The 15,469-nt window shown below is 35.4% G+C and overlaps 1 protein-coding gene across 8 annotated transcripts in view; it reads left to right on the top strand.

Annotated features, from left to right (window-relative positions):
- LOC131074237 (tyrosine decarboxylase 2) overlaps positions 1-15,469 on the top strand; it is a 159,457-nt gene that overhangs the window by 104,477 nt on the left and 39,511 nt on the right. The window lies entirely within an intron of this gene.

Genomic DNA, 15,469 nt, shown 5'->3' with positions numbered 1-15,469 from the left:
TGCCCAAAGGTATGCTAGTCTAGTTGAGGATGAGCACCCCAATTCCACAATTCCTTGCTTCTCTACACTTAGCCAAAATTCCTATACCGAATCTACTCTTTTTAAAAAAAAAAATTCCATTGTCTCCAAAAATGGAGAGTGGGTGATTACCCACCCAATCCCTCATTCTTGCTTAAGAAGGCCTTAGTTAGAGTTCTCACAGGTTACTAAAACTGAAAAGGAAAGGTAGGAGAAAATGGGAAAGGGATCTCACATCCAAAAAGGAAGGTTAACAACCTAGATGATGCCTTCTAATTTCAATTTTCGCTCACCTTAGGAAACCCACTTTTTAAGGTGTCTCAAAGGTCACATGAGAGTTGTCACATGCTTAAAATTACTCCTAACCCTTAGGTATACCTTATGGGCTTTAGGAAACACCTTTAAACTACCCCTAGGAGTCCATTTAACTCTTTTTAAACCCATCTGAAGTTAACTTTCGGGTCAAACCTAAGTTGACCACCCCAAAGATTCTCTACCCAAGGAAAATATATAACCACATTTAAATTATTTGAAAAAGCTATGGTTAAAACAACTCCCTCCAAGAGACAATTGAAAAATCAAGACACAAATCATCACATGTGTCAAGTGACACAATAAGAATACTTTTACAAAATTACACATGAAATTTTGTCTCTTGTTGGATTTACACAAATAAATAAATTCAATTTAACACACATGCAACATTCACTTTCACAAATAAAATACGATACAAATGGGGTGTTGTCTCTCCAAATAGACAAACCCTGGTTTTACGAACGTACATAGGTCTAGGTTTGGTTCTCCATACTGTTTCCATGGTCACATGGATAATTTTTCTGCGCATCTCAATTACACATTAGTACTTCCAAATATCCTCATAAAATATTAAATACATGAATAAAAATACACATCAAACACTCTGCATACAATTGACATTAACAAGTCAATATTTCATATAACCCAATTTATCCACATAAGCTATTATCATAATCCTCATACTTTTGATCCATACATAAGACATGCATCCTATTTCTATCATCATCGTAAAGTCTTGCAAATCCATTAATGACATACATCATCTCAAGGTTATCCTATTCTAGAATCATATAAAGTTATGTATCCATAACACATCAAAATGTATAGCTCAAGGTGAAATGATTCCATAACTTGGTTCAATTACTTTTCTCACCAATCTATCCGTCTAACATAGCCCATCCTACTGAATTATATAGCATTTATTAATAGGGTCAAACATGGTCAACTAAGTTAATCAAAGCTTGGTTGGGGAGGGCCTTATAGTTCTCCTAAGTTTCCTCTCTTGAATCCACATAATTATGCTACTTGGAAAATTGATGCATGGAGTATATTAATGGAAAAAGGATTAACTCATTACATTGATGGAACTATTGTTGCTCCCACTGATCCTAATGCTCACTTGGATTGTCTCACTAAGAGCATCATGACAATTGGTACCTTAAAAAAGTATGTATCAAAAGATCTCATCTTTCATATTGAGAAATGTACTTTAATTAAGGATGCTTGGCAAAAGTTTCAAGACTTGTATGGAAAAGTTGATGAGATTAAGGGTTATCAAATTGAGAGTGATCTCACCATGCTAGATCCCAAGAAATTTGATACAATACAAGATTATGTCACTAAGTCAAATGAGTTGAGGGCACAACTCAGAGATTGTGGCATTGATAAGAAGGATACTCAATTGATCTTCAATTTGATGGGCAAGCTTCCACAAGAATATGCAATATTTGTTTTCAGTTTCCAAACCCATAGGATGACAATAGGTTCAAGCTACACAATGCCTACATTTGATGCTTTCACCGATATGTTGATGATGGAGCAAACTAATTTGATAAGCATGGGCATTCTTAAGGCTTCTAAGTCTCAACCATTAGTGGCAACTCAAGGGAATAAAGGAGATAAAGGAAAGGACAACTCAAACAAGAAGAAATGGTAATCAAAGCCTAAGGACAAAGCACCACCTTCTCCACAACAAGGGGATTCATCCTCTTCCAAGAAGGACAATTCACCAAAGAAGGAAAGACCTATTTGTGCCTATTGTAAAAAGGTTGGTCATGAGGAGTGTCGTTGCCATTAAGATTGATGAGCTCATACACATCCTCAAAAAGCACAACATTGATTTGCCTAATGCCTACAAGAAGGAGGATTCATCACCTTCCACTTCCTCACAATCAAAGGGGAAAGGGCAAGCATTCATGGCGTCAACAATTGGGAAGACTCACTCTTTTTGGAAAAGAAAAGGACAAGCTCTTTGTGCTACTTCAAGTCATGATTCAGGGAGATGGCTTTTAGATTCAAGGGCTTCTCATCATATGGCATCTTCACAGTCTATGTTCTCTACATTTGAGCCTTGCACCATGCTGCAAATTTTGATGGGCAATCATACATACATGGATGTGATTGGGAAAGGAACTATTGGCATTGGGGATAACTCCTTCAATGATGTGTTGTGTGTACCCCACTTGACGAACAATCTTCTTTCCATCTATCAAATCACACATGGAGCAACAAAGAAAATTGTGGAGTTCACACCTGAGTCGGTTATCATTCAAGACTTGGAGAGTAGAGCTATCATTGCGACTGGGGTGGTGGATCATGCCTCTTGGTTATATTTCTTTTCAGATTTTCTTCCTATTGATGAGGATGATTCTTCACATGATGATTCAGATTTTGAGGAGACCTTTGGGTACTTGAACTTGGGGATTCTCACATGTGACCCCGTTCTTGAACCTTGCATTTCATCTCCTTCTATTGATATCATATCACCTTTTGCACCTGATGATGCAGATAGTGCAACAATTTCGCCTTTTTGTGATTCAATGCAGCAAGATATACCTTGTCTTCTAGCTTCGGTTTCATGGGATGACTACTTGACAAACATTGCAGGTTTGTTTGTGGAGTCCTACATTACAGATTTGGGAGACATCATTGATGATATACATCTTCTCTTTGATGAAGATGATCCTTCTTCGATTGTTGCGAGAGAACACTCTGACCCTGTTGTTCATTCTCTACATGATCATTCTTTCGAGGTTGACATGATTGTGAATTCTTATGTACAATAGTTGGAGGAGGTCTCTTTATCCTTAGAGGAGACATATGAGTCTTTGGGACTTGTTCTACATTCATCTCCACTACATCTTGGAGTACCTTTTTCAGCAGCGTGGAGCAGTTCACCACCTTTGGAGGGGGTAACTTTCAGCATCGACATGGGGACACTTGAGCAGTTTTCAGAGACTTCATACATCTTGAGTTTTTTTCCTACTTCTTCCCTTCATGATTGGGGAGACTTCATGGATTCAACTTTGGTTTTGTTTCTTCCCAAGGGGAGGAAGGTTGTTCGACGTTCATGGAGCAGTTTCTTCATTCAGTTTTGAGCTTCTACCATTGGTGCAGATTCTACATTGAGGGGGGCTCCTTGCTCTCTCTTCTTCTCTCATATGGGGGGGACTTTTTCCTCACATGTGGTTTGGTCCTTCACATGCTTCTTTGAAAGTTCTTTGTATAGTTTTCATATGTCTTTTGGGGGAGGGTTTTTTTCCATTGGGTTTTCCCCTCTTTCTCCACTTTATAGGAGATTGTATTTGCATTTGTACATGGGTACCTAACATGGCCTCGTAGCTGAGACCCATCTTGCATTGCTTAGTGGCATTGTAGACTTAAGTGCATTCCCCTAAGTTGCACTTAAGGGGGGGTGTTGGTGTAATTATTTATTCATCTTGGATATAATTACACTTTATTTAAGTTTACTTAGGTACATGCACAACATTGTAGTTTGCATATGAGACACGTAGGGAGATGTGCATACATTAGGAGTGTGTATGTAGGAGAATTTCCACCTTTTATGGCGTGATCTTGTTATTACTTTATCATATCCACTAATTGTGGAATGATAATTCCACCTTTGGTGGGTGATCCACCTCATGTGGAATATTTTACTATTTCTCCTACCTACCTTTACCTACCCTTGCATCTTATTGAGCCACATGTCATCATTGTGTGCTCTCTTTTCTCTTAGTTTTGCCTTTATAAGCAGACTCATCTACATTGTATGTAAGGATTATTGATGATCCAATTGATCTCTTTGGCATCTTGATAGGAATACAATTTATTCTTGTCACATATTTTATCTCTCTTGTCATTGTGCTATTTATTGGTCTCTTTGATCTTGGTTGCTTCAAGCATAATCTCACAAAATGAATTACTTTATATTATCAATTATTAATTTATTTGCTAATTGCCTATTGTATAAATCAAACAAGCAAAAATCTCGAAAAAATCGCAATTAATCTTAAACGTGCAATTTTCAACACCCTTTTCGTAGAATTTTCAACCTCCTATAGGTAGGGCCATGTGATTTCCGCCTGATGCCGTTGCATTGCAGGTGCGTGCGATTCCATGCCCTAGGTTTTTTCTTTTGTTGCATTCTTTATTATTATTTTTCTTTTATAAGATTTAACATTTATTATAAATTTAAACATATACAAACATGTTTGCTTTTATAAAATTTAACAATGATAAATTTGTTTCTTTTTTCTTACTTTTACAATACAATAATATTTAAATTTAACATTTATCATAAAATTTAATAATGATAAATTTGCTTCTTTTTTCTTATTTTTACAATACAATAATACTTAAATTTAACATTTATCATAAAATTTAACATTTATCATAAAATTTAACATTTTGATAAATTTAATTTTTTAATAAAAAATAATATTTAGTTAAATTAAAATCTAATTTAATTTTTAAGAATTATAGCATTCTTTTATTTTAATATTAACAAATGTATTTATTTCTATTAAATTTTAAAGGTATCACTATTTTAAATTTATTATAAAATGATAAAATTTGACATTTACAATAAATATACATATTTAATATGTTTTTCCTAGATTTAAAAAATATATTTTAATCAGTTAATATTTTTTTTTAAATTATCAATATATAAAATTCAACAATTCAAATATTTAATTTAATTTTAAGTAATATAACATTGTTTTTTTTAATATTGACAAATGTAATTATTTCAATAAAATTTTAATTTTATTAATATTTTAAATTTATTACAATACAATAAAAACTCACATTTATTTTGCTTTAATATATTTTTAATACATAAAAAAAATCATTGTTTAATAAATTAAAATTAATTTTAAAAAATATTATAGTTAATTTTAAAATATTAATATATAAAATTTTCAATTAAATTTGAGAAATATAGTTTGTTTTATTTTAATATTAACAAACATAATTATTTAAATTTTAAACTTAATAATATTTCTAATTTATTATAGTTTACTCAATTTTATTAATTATTTTGTTTAACTAAAAAAAAAATCTTTTAAAAAAATCAAATTTGTATAAGGCAAATTTAGTCGTCAATTTTTTTTCTCCTTACAAAACTTAATTGGAATTTTATTGTCAACATGACATAATTATTAATCACAATGATAAATACCTTCAGATTTTAAAAACAAGTACCATTTTTTTTTTTCAAATATTTTTAAAAATTTTTTATATACATTTTTTAAATCCAAATTTTTGTCAAACTTTTTCCCAGTTTTTCAAAAAATCTTATACTTTGGATTTGCCAATTTTTTTCCCAAACAATTTTTGAAATAATATAAAAAAAAAAATTATGAAATTTTTTTTTATTGTAAAATAAAATAATATTCGAATAAAAATAAAATAACATAAAACTTAATATAGAAACTTATATACATCTATGTAAAATATTTTTAAATAACATAAAACTTAATATAGAAACTTATATACATCTATGTAAAATATGAATTGTTTTATTTTATTTTAAAATTATTTAAATAGTTTTATTTTAATTATATTATTTATTTTATTTTTATTCAAAACTATTTTATGAGAATTTAATTTATTTCAAAATTATTTAATTTTAATTTGAAACATTATTCAAAAGCCCTTGGACATTCTAGGGGCTGCCATCCTAGATTTATGCTTGTATTTTTATTTTTTTAAATATATCTTTATGCTTTTAAACTACTTTAAATTGAAAAATAGCAGGTTTTTTTATTATAATGCCCTTAAATATATATTAAAAATAATTTTTGATTGTTTTTCTGCATTTTTTTTTGATTTTTTTTAAATCCGATTTTTTTGCCGATCTTATACTTTTGTTTTGCCGATTAATTCCCCAAACGATTCTTTGGTATAAATTATTAATACCACCAGTACCTAAAAACATTAGTTGTTAATATAATTGTGGCTGTAAAGGTGGACAGATCTGACATGTGTCAGTCTTGTCTGCCACTATATATGAAATTAACACTAACACGTATTGCAGTCTATATTAATATTACCATTAAATTCTGCATAAAAACATTATCAAGCTTCATATATTAAGCATAAGTATTAAGCACATCCCTATGCATACCACCAAGAATAAGGATGCTACTTCCTGTAACTTAATAAAGTTCTGATTTCATCTAATCGATGGTGATCAATAATTACAAGTAAAAATTGGTGACTACCTTTCCAGCCTTAGTTTGACCGAATTGCTTTTCCCTTAAGCATTCAATGCCTTTTTCCTAACTTTCTATTCATGTCCTCTTCAAATATCATGGAGGTGGTGGTGGAAAGCCACCCTTCAGTGGCACCGACCCCTTTGAAAGGTTGCTGCCTTTCCTTTTTCCTTAATCGTCGGCGGTCACACTCATTCCCATTAAAAACACAACAATCATAATGATTCAATAATAATACCATAAATATATTAATAATTGATGATAATTATTAGATTATTTAAATAATCTAATAATTATTGTTAAATGATTATTAATGTATTCATATTCTTGGACTTAATTTATTATTTTATTTATTTTTGATTTTATTGGTATGTTAACGAACATAATAATCAATTCATTATTAAGTAGTTCATTTAAATCTTTAATTTGAATGAACAATAACTCATAATTAAATAATTAATACATAAGCATTTCAAATACAGATTATTACTATTTGACAATATGGGGACGTTACAGATCAAACAAGTTTTGAGCGAACCCGAAACCCCTTACAGGTTTTGAAGGGACCTGAAACCAAAGTTCCTAGACTAGCCAGGACTCGGTGAGTCCCGAGCCGAATGAGTTCTTGAAAACAGAGTTAGTTTACCTTGGTTTTGTCATTTCACAAGGTTGTTTAAAGATGGATCCAAGTAAGGTAGAAGCAATACTTAATTGGCCTAAACCTAGGGGCATAAGTGATGTTAGAAGTTTTCATGGAATGCCATCTTTTTATAGGAAGTTTGTGAGAAACTTTAGCCATGTTTGTGCTCCTATCCTTAATACCATTAAAGGAGGGATTAAATGTCAATTTAAGTGGACAAAGGAAGCCAATAAGGGATTTGAATTGTTGAAAGCTAAGATAGCAGAGTTGCCAACCCTTAGAAAGCCTGATTTCAGTCAGTTGTTTACAGTAGAATGTGATGCTAGCCAAAGGGCAATAGGGGCCGTTTTGAGTCAAGGTCATCCTATAGCATTTTTTTCATGAAGCCAAGCAAAGGTAGTCCACATATGATTTGGAGTTGCATGCCATGGTGCAAGCATTGAAGAAGTGGCGTCTTTTCTTGCTACCCAAAGAGTTTGTAGTTTATACTCACAACCATGCCCTTAGTTTCCTTAATGAGCAAGAGAAATTGAATCAAAGACACCTAAAGTGGGTTGAATATTTACAATCCTACACCTTCACTATCAAGCACAAAAAGGGCACTGCAAACAAGGTACCTGATGCATTAAGTAGGAGAGTCATGACTATGATGGAGATACAATTGCAAAGTGTGGGATTGAATGACTTCAAAGACCTCTACAAGGATGATAAAGAATTTGTAGAGATATATGCTGTTTGTACTGATTTCTCTAACACCTCACATGTTACTTATTCAGAGTATATGATACAAGAGGGTTTTTTGTTCAAAGGACACCTTCTTTGCATTCCCCAATGTTCTATGAGACAACATTATCCAAGAAAAACATCAAGGAGGTCTAGGAGGTCATTTTGGCACAGATAAAACTATGGAGCAGGTTAGTAGGTTTTACCATTGGCCTAAGTTGCAATCAGAGGTGAGAAGGTTTGTAGAACAATGTGCAATTTGCGAAAGAGCAAAAGGTTCACCAAATAATGCAGGTTTGTACCAACCTTTGGTCATACCTCAGAGGCCTTGGGAATGTTTAAGCATGGATTTTGTGTTAGGCTTACCAAGAACTCCAAGGGGATTTGACAGTGTGTATGTAGTGGTCGATAGATTCAGTAAAATGGCACACTTTATACCTTGCAAGAGTACCAATGATGCCACCTATATTGCAGGACTCTTCTTCAAGGAGATAGTTAGAATTCATGGCCTTCCACTCAACATAGTCAGTGATAGAGATGTAAAGTTCTTAAGCCACTTTTGGAGGACACTTTGGAGAAAGTTGGGCACAAAATCATCTTTCTCATTTGCCTACCATCCTCAATCAGATGGTCAGACAGAGGTAGTCAACAGATCCTTGGGTAATCTACTAAGATGCCTCATCAAACAACATTGGCAAACTTGGGATTTGGTAATTGGTCAGGCAGAATATGCATACAATGACTTCGTTAACTGAAGTACAGGTAAAAGTCCCTTTGAGATAGTGTATGGTTTTCATCCTAGGGGCATTTTAGAACTCAGAGATCTCAGTTCTATGACACCCAAGAGTGTACAAGGTGAGAATTTTGCAGAAGGTATCAAAGAAGTGCATGATAAGGTAAGACAAACCTTACAACAAAAGTCCGAGCAGTATAAGATGAATGCTGATAAAACAAGATGGAATGTGCAATTTAAGATTGGAGATTTGGTCCTAGCATACCTAAGGAAAGAGAGACTTCCAAAAGGGCAGCCTACTAAGCTATTGATGAAGAAGATTGGGCCTCTCAAGGTGATGCATAAATATGGTCAGAATGCATATGAAGTTGAACTCCCTCCCACCTTGGGTATTTCTCCTATCTTTAATGTATGTGATCTCTATCCATATAAGGGAGAATCACAAACAAATCAATTGGACACCTCATCACTGGGTACTGAAGATTGGGTGAGAGATTTGCCACCAAGCCAACCGGTCAAGTTGGAAAGTATCTTGGACACCAAGGTTGTAAAGAAGACAAGGAAAGGGGTATACAAACATTATCTTGTAAAGTGGGTAGGGTTACTTGAATCAGATGCTATGTGGATGTCAGAATCAGATATACTTCAGCATGGTGTGGAAATTGTAGACCTCTTAAATCAAGGGACTTGAGTTCTTTGTCCCATGGGAGTATGGTGCAGGGCACCTGACACTCCATGCAATTTTTGGTTTGTTCGAAGTCTTTTATGTTTTAATAAGTGGACCAACTATTTGGGACTCCATGAAGTCATGGTTGAGTTGTCCAAGCTTTTGTTGTGTTCAGGATGTTGATAACCTGAAAAGATGTAACGTGGATGTTGTTCACAGGTGCACTATTCTCATAATAGAGTCATCATGTAATAGGGTGTAGGGCATTGTTTTAGGTCTCCTAGAATGCATAGAGGGCCTTTTGAGCCTTAGAATGCACTTGAATGCAAGGTTGCATCCTAAGAGTAAAAAAGATGTAAAAATGTTAAGCAACATTGCAAAAGTTGCACTTTTTGTTGTTGGCAGTGAAGAAGTTGGTTCTAACCAACTGAATCAGGTTGTTTAAAGCCAAAAACAATTTCATTGTACGGGTTGGAAGATCTGGAATACAAAGCAAGTTTTTGATTGTCAGGAAAAACCTTGTTCTACACCATTTTCATTGTTTTGCTTTTGTTTTTGTTGAGTAGTATGGTCCAGTATGGACTTGTCAGGAGAATTTACTTGCAAAGCATGAGAGCTTGGTGAATGTACTTTCCAACAAGGTAGATTGAAAAGTTTGATTGTGTTTGGTTGTAGAGATTCAAACCATTCTCTGTGACTAGGTACAAAACCCTTGTAAACTAGGGTTTAATCAAGAAATGGCTCTAACCTGAGCATCCACTGATGGCATCGGTTGAAATCTAGTGGAATGCTAGGTTAGGGTCTGTAAATATGTTTAGAGTAGGTTTTATGGCTTTGCAGACCTTTGTGGCAATTTTACAATGATACCCTAGGCTCACAGCTAGGAGTTGGTGAGACTAGGACAGCAAGAGATGTGCGTTTTCAGAGCACATATGGATTGGTAGAAGGAAAGTTGATACATGTTTGGAGACTCCCTTGAATGCCCTTTGAGAATCCATGATTGGTTTTTGCAGGAGTTTTGACTGGTGTGGCTTTTTAAGACCAAGTGTGCAAGTCACCCGGGTAGGCCTAAAACCCTTGAAAATAGGATAGTTTTGGATACCCCATGTGTATGGAGAACCCAGATGCCATTTTGCAATATTGTTTGTAACCCTGAAAAGGGTGCTCAAATATGTAAATTATTTGTGGCCTTGTGTGGGAATATTTGAGACTAAAAACTGAAAACCGTAAGAGGAGGGCTAATTGAGTTAGGCCTGTTTGGAGCCGATATAGCCAAGGTGACCTTGGGAAAGCTTGCCAAATGGTTCAAAGGTGGCCAAACCATTGAAAGACACCAAAGACCCTATCTAAACTCATTTTACACTCATGGAACAAGTTTGTCGGAAAAGATCCTTTGCAGAGGTTGTTGGAGCACTAGGAAGATGTAATAGGTATTGAGGTGGAATCCTCAATAGAAAGAGTTGATTGTTAAAGATCAGTGGCTATACCTTGGAGGCAAGCCAAAGTGGATTAGGCCTTGGAGGTCTAACTAGTAGAACCCTTACCAAGTACCATTGGATGAACTTGAGGAGTTAGAGGGTAGGAGTGAGCAAGGAAGACAACCAGGTGAATTGGAGTAACTCCAAGAATCTCTGCATCAGAGTGGTATCAGAGCCACCCATTTTGAAACATTGGTGTATGTCAGACGTTGAGGAATCAGATGCAAGTTCAATGCCTCCAAAGGCAATGACTCAAGAAGCCATCCGACAGATGGTGACAGAGATGCTAGAAGGATTGAGGGATGAGGAAGGAACCAAAGGGACCCGAGATGCTAAGAAGGGGAAGGTTAAGACAAAATGGGGAGATGAGACAGATGAAGAAGTGGAATGTGAGGAGGACCAGGCAACAGTAGCCATGCCTCAAGACCAAAAACTATTCGTGGATGTAGTCAAATCTATCTCCAAGGATAATTTGGATCAATTACCCACCTATGGAGGAAATCTCAATGGAGAGGAGTTATTAGATTGGATAGAAGCATTGAATAATCATTTTGATTATAAGGAGGTAGCAGAGGAGAAAAGAGTAAATGTAGCCAAGTCAAGATTGAGGAGATCGGCCCTGGTTTGGTGGAACATGATGCAAGAAGAAAGGGTACAAGTAGGTAAGAAAAAGATAACTTCATGGGAGCATATGGAGATAAGGCTTAAAGCTCAATTCCTACTAGGGGATTATGAAGTTCAAATTCACAAGAGACTGCAAAATTTGAAACAAAGGGAACTAGATGTCAATCCATACATTGAGGAATTCCACAAACTAAGTTTGAGGGCTAGGAAACATGAGAATGAAGTGGAGAAATTGGCCAGATACATGAATGGTCTTACGTAAAACATACAAGATGAAATAGGCATCCTCACACCAGACACTGTTCATAAGTGTTTTCAGTTGGCATTAAGGGCAGAGGAAAAGATCAAAAGGAGAAGTGAGAAAAATCAGAAGCATAGAGGTGGTATGAACTTCAGAGGTAGAGGAACCTTTGGTAGAGGGCAAAGTGCTTCAAGAAATGAAGAACATCAAAACCAAGAAGGAAGTGGAGACTCTCAAAGAGGGACATATAGAGGATCCTTTAGAGGGAGAAGCAATTTTAGAGGCAGGTTTGGAAGCTCAGGGAGAGGAAATACAATCTTCACCGGAAGGTGTTACCACTACAACCAAGTTGGACATACCATGATCAAGTGCTCGGGAAAAGCCTCAAGTTCAACAAGCTCATACTTGGGTGAAAGAATGACTCAGTTAGTGCAAGAGGAGGATACTCAAAGTGAGACCTCTCCAATCAGGAAGGTAGGGCCAATGACAGATGGAGAAAATTTGATGATGAGAAGAACAATGCTAAAGATACCCCAAGCTCAAGAGCCTCCACAAAGGAAAAGTCTATTTAGGACCACTTGTAAGTCACATGGCAAAATTTGTAAGGTAATTGTGGATTCAGGTTCTACAGAGAATATTGTCTCAGTTGAAATGGTGGATAAGCTCAAACTGAAAAGATTACCTCATCTCACTCCCTATAAGGTGTCCATGAGTTTTGTATAAATTTGACAATATTTATATATCTAAATTTACTATTCCTTTCAACTACATTTTGCATTTATACTTATGTGATTGATGTATACTTGTGTTTGTGATCAAATTAGCTTCTATTTGATTATGTTATTGTGTATTTAAGGTTTATTTAATAAATGGTGCATGAAACAAGTTTTAAATCCTTAAAAATCTCTAAATCTATTGGGTTTTTCACTTTGCCGAGTCCTGGCTGAGTTTTTTTGTCGAGTCCTGAGTTTCAAGTCGAGTCACCTTTGCTGAGTTCGAGTTTCGTTTCTATGCCTGAAACCCGCTAGACTTAGCGGGAATCCAAAACCCAAAAGCAAAGCACTGCAAAAAGATAAAACAAAGACTAACAACAACCAACCAGCAGCCAAACAACAACTAAAAGGCGTCAAAGATTTAGCTGAAACACCCACAAGGCCTAAGCCATCAAACAAGTGAGACTATTCAGGCAAACATGAACATAGGGTTTTTACAAGCTCCCTTAACCTTAAACATGGGTATTAATAAGGCTCCCATAACCTCCACGTTTAGTGACATAAATGAAGCATACAAAACAAATTGGACAATTGGGTTTTAAATAGGCTCCTAAAACCTTCAGCTACTGCTGAAACATGAGTCCATCGACCACTGAAAACGCAAACTCCACCGAATTCTCCACCTCCATAGGAGAAGAGGGACATAGAAAAAGAAGAATGATGTGAATAGAGCCAGTGCAACCAACCACCAGAACAAGAGGAGCAACTTCCAACTTCACCCACCAACCAAGCACCACCCCAATAGGAGACCCCTCCACCTCAATAGGATCAGCCAGCAAGGAAGAGGAATGAAAGAAAGCCTATCCTTGGCCACCCCCACACAAAGGTTCTCTACCTCAAAAGGAGAGAACTCCACATTAATAGTATAAGAAATATGACTAGAAATTTGATGAGCAGATTTCACACTCAAATAATACTTTCTCTCATCACATTTTCATTCAATGCATATTACATATTTATAGGATTAGAATCTCCTATCTTGTAGAAGAGATCCTATAACAACTCTCTAATATAGATGAGTTATTTTTAATAGCTCATAATACAAACAAATAATCATACTAACAAACCTAACAAACAATGGAATATTGAACCACCCATAATTATGTGAGTTGCTATTACAACTCACTTTACCTTACACACTACATTATTATTTGAATGCATGTGAACACTAATTCCTAACAAATAGGAATATCACCCATAATTATGTGAGTTGCTATTACAACTCACTTTACCTTACACACTACATTATTATTTGAATGCATGTGAACACTAATTCCTAACAAATAGGAATATCATGGGGGAGGACTAGAGAAAAAGTATCAAGAGCTCGCAAAAGATAGTTGAGACTAGGGAACCACAGAGCTCCAACAATTTGCACAAGGACATACATCACCAAAAAAGCTGAGTAGAGAAATAGTGGCGGCATCAATGATGAAACCCAAAAGAGAGGCCATCCCCTAAAGAGCAAAGGCCTCAACCAGCACCCTGGAAAAGGGAAACAGAGCCCCGAAACCCCCAAAACAGAATCTCAAACAACCACAGGTAGCCTTCAACAAAAGATCTTCTAGCTCGAGAGTGGCCCAACAAGCCTCAAAAGAACAAAACAGCATCTGGAGAGAAAAACCCACAAAACCCAAAATGGAGCAGCAACAGATACTGCTACCAAAACCCACAGCCACACCACCCTTGGCATCCGAAAAATAGACACCATCCTCCTTTGAAGAGGGCTTAGAAATGGAAAAAACGCTGCCTCCTTGAGCACCCAAAAATTCTGCGTCCTCTACCTTGAAACAATCAACAACCACCACAAAACAAGAAACAAGAGGCACAACAGAGGCAATAGGAAAGGCAGAAGTCAAGAGAGCCTTTGAAGACAACAAAGACACACCACCCCAAGTCAATCCCTTCACAGCAAAGCCAAGAATCAGAGAAGCCCTAGCTGCCTAGAAGAAAAGAGACATAAGCCCACAAAAAACAAAATTGCAGACTCCACCTCTCTCCGCATCACCATCTACCTCATTGCCATCCCCCTCCGAATCTGCTTCGTCCAATGCCTCTGCAACAGCTATGCCTCCAGAACCTATACACACAACTATAGGCATAGGCTGGTTGGTTACAAATTAGAACCTATACACAAATTCATTAGAATGATTTGTTTGACTAGTAAAAAATTGAAATATGGAATTATCTTAGCAAAACAATATATTACTGTATTTAAAAGTGTTTTGAATTACATTTGTTCTGGCCTCTATAAATGTCTGCTGGCTGATGAACGCAAATTGGTTGGGATTTCTAATTTTAATACGACAGTTGTGTGATCATGTTAATCTTGTGAATACATAGTTCTTTTTGGAATTGTTATTTGAAAACTATTTTTTTATGAAATGGCAATTTCATGTGTATTGAACACTTTATGCTAAAACTAAATGTGAAAACCTAAAGAAGAAAATATAACTTTGTTGAAAATCTCTAAACTTAAGCTAGACAATATTTTGGACACCATACTATTTTGCCCTCAAAGGCTCTTCCCATGGGTATAGACTATGGAGGCTAGAGAGAATAATTCCCAAACCAATGGATTGCATTTACATTCCCATGTTTACTAACAAAATGGTTAAGGGTGTTTGTGTGCTAAGTGGGTTTCCTTGCCTTTTAATTATTACCAATCCAAATGAAGATAAATGCCATTATCATGGTAACTACTCACATAGGGCAATTTGATATGACTAGAAAGAACACAGTTCTGCCCATGAAATCCTTGAACTTCTTAATTACAGCACTAGTATTAAACATGATAAAGCCATTTGCATTTATTGTTTTTGATTATCATTTTTTATTAGTGGGGTCTGCAACTAGTTGAGTGTTTTATAAGCTTAGCTATTTTGGAACCATATATTAGATTGTTTCTTATTTTTCAAGAAAATTTTAATTCCATGAGACAGAATAAAATAAATAGAGGAAGAAATGATCTTTCCTTAAAGATCTGCTTTCTTTATTTATACTCTTAGTTTTTACCTTCGCCATCTTCTCTTCAAT

This window comes from Cryptomeria japonica, chromosome 8 (assembly GCF_030272615.1).
Source record: "Cryptomeria japonica chromosome 8, Sugi_1.0, whole genome shotgun sequence".
NCBI lineage: Eukaryota > Viridiplantae > Streptophyta > Pinopsida > Cupressales > Cupressaceae > Cryptomeria > Cryptomeria japonica.
This window is presented reverse-complemented; position numbering and strand designations above follow the sequence as displayed.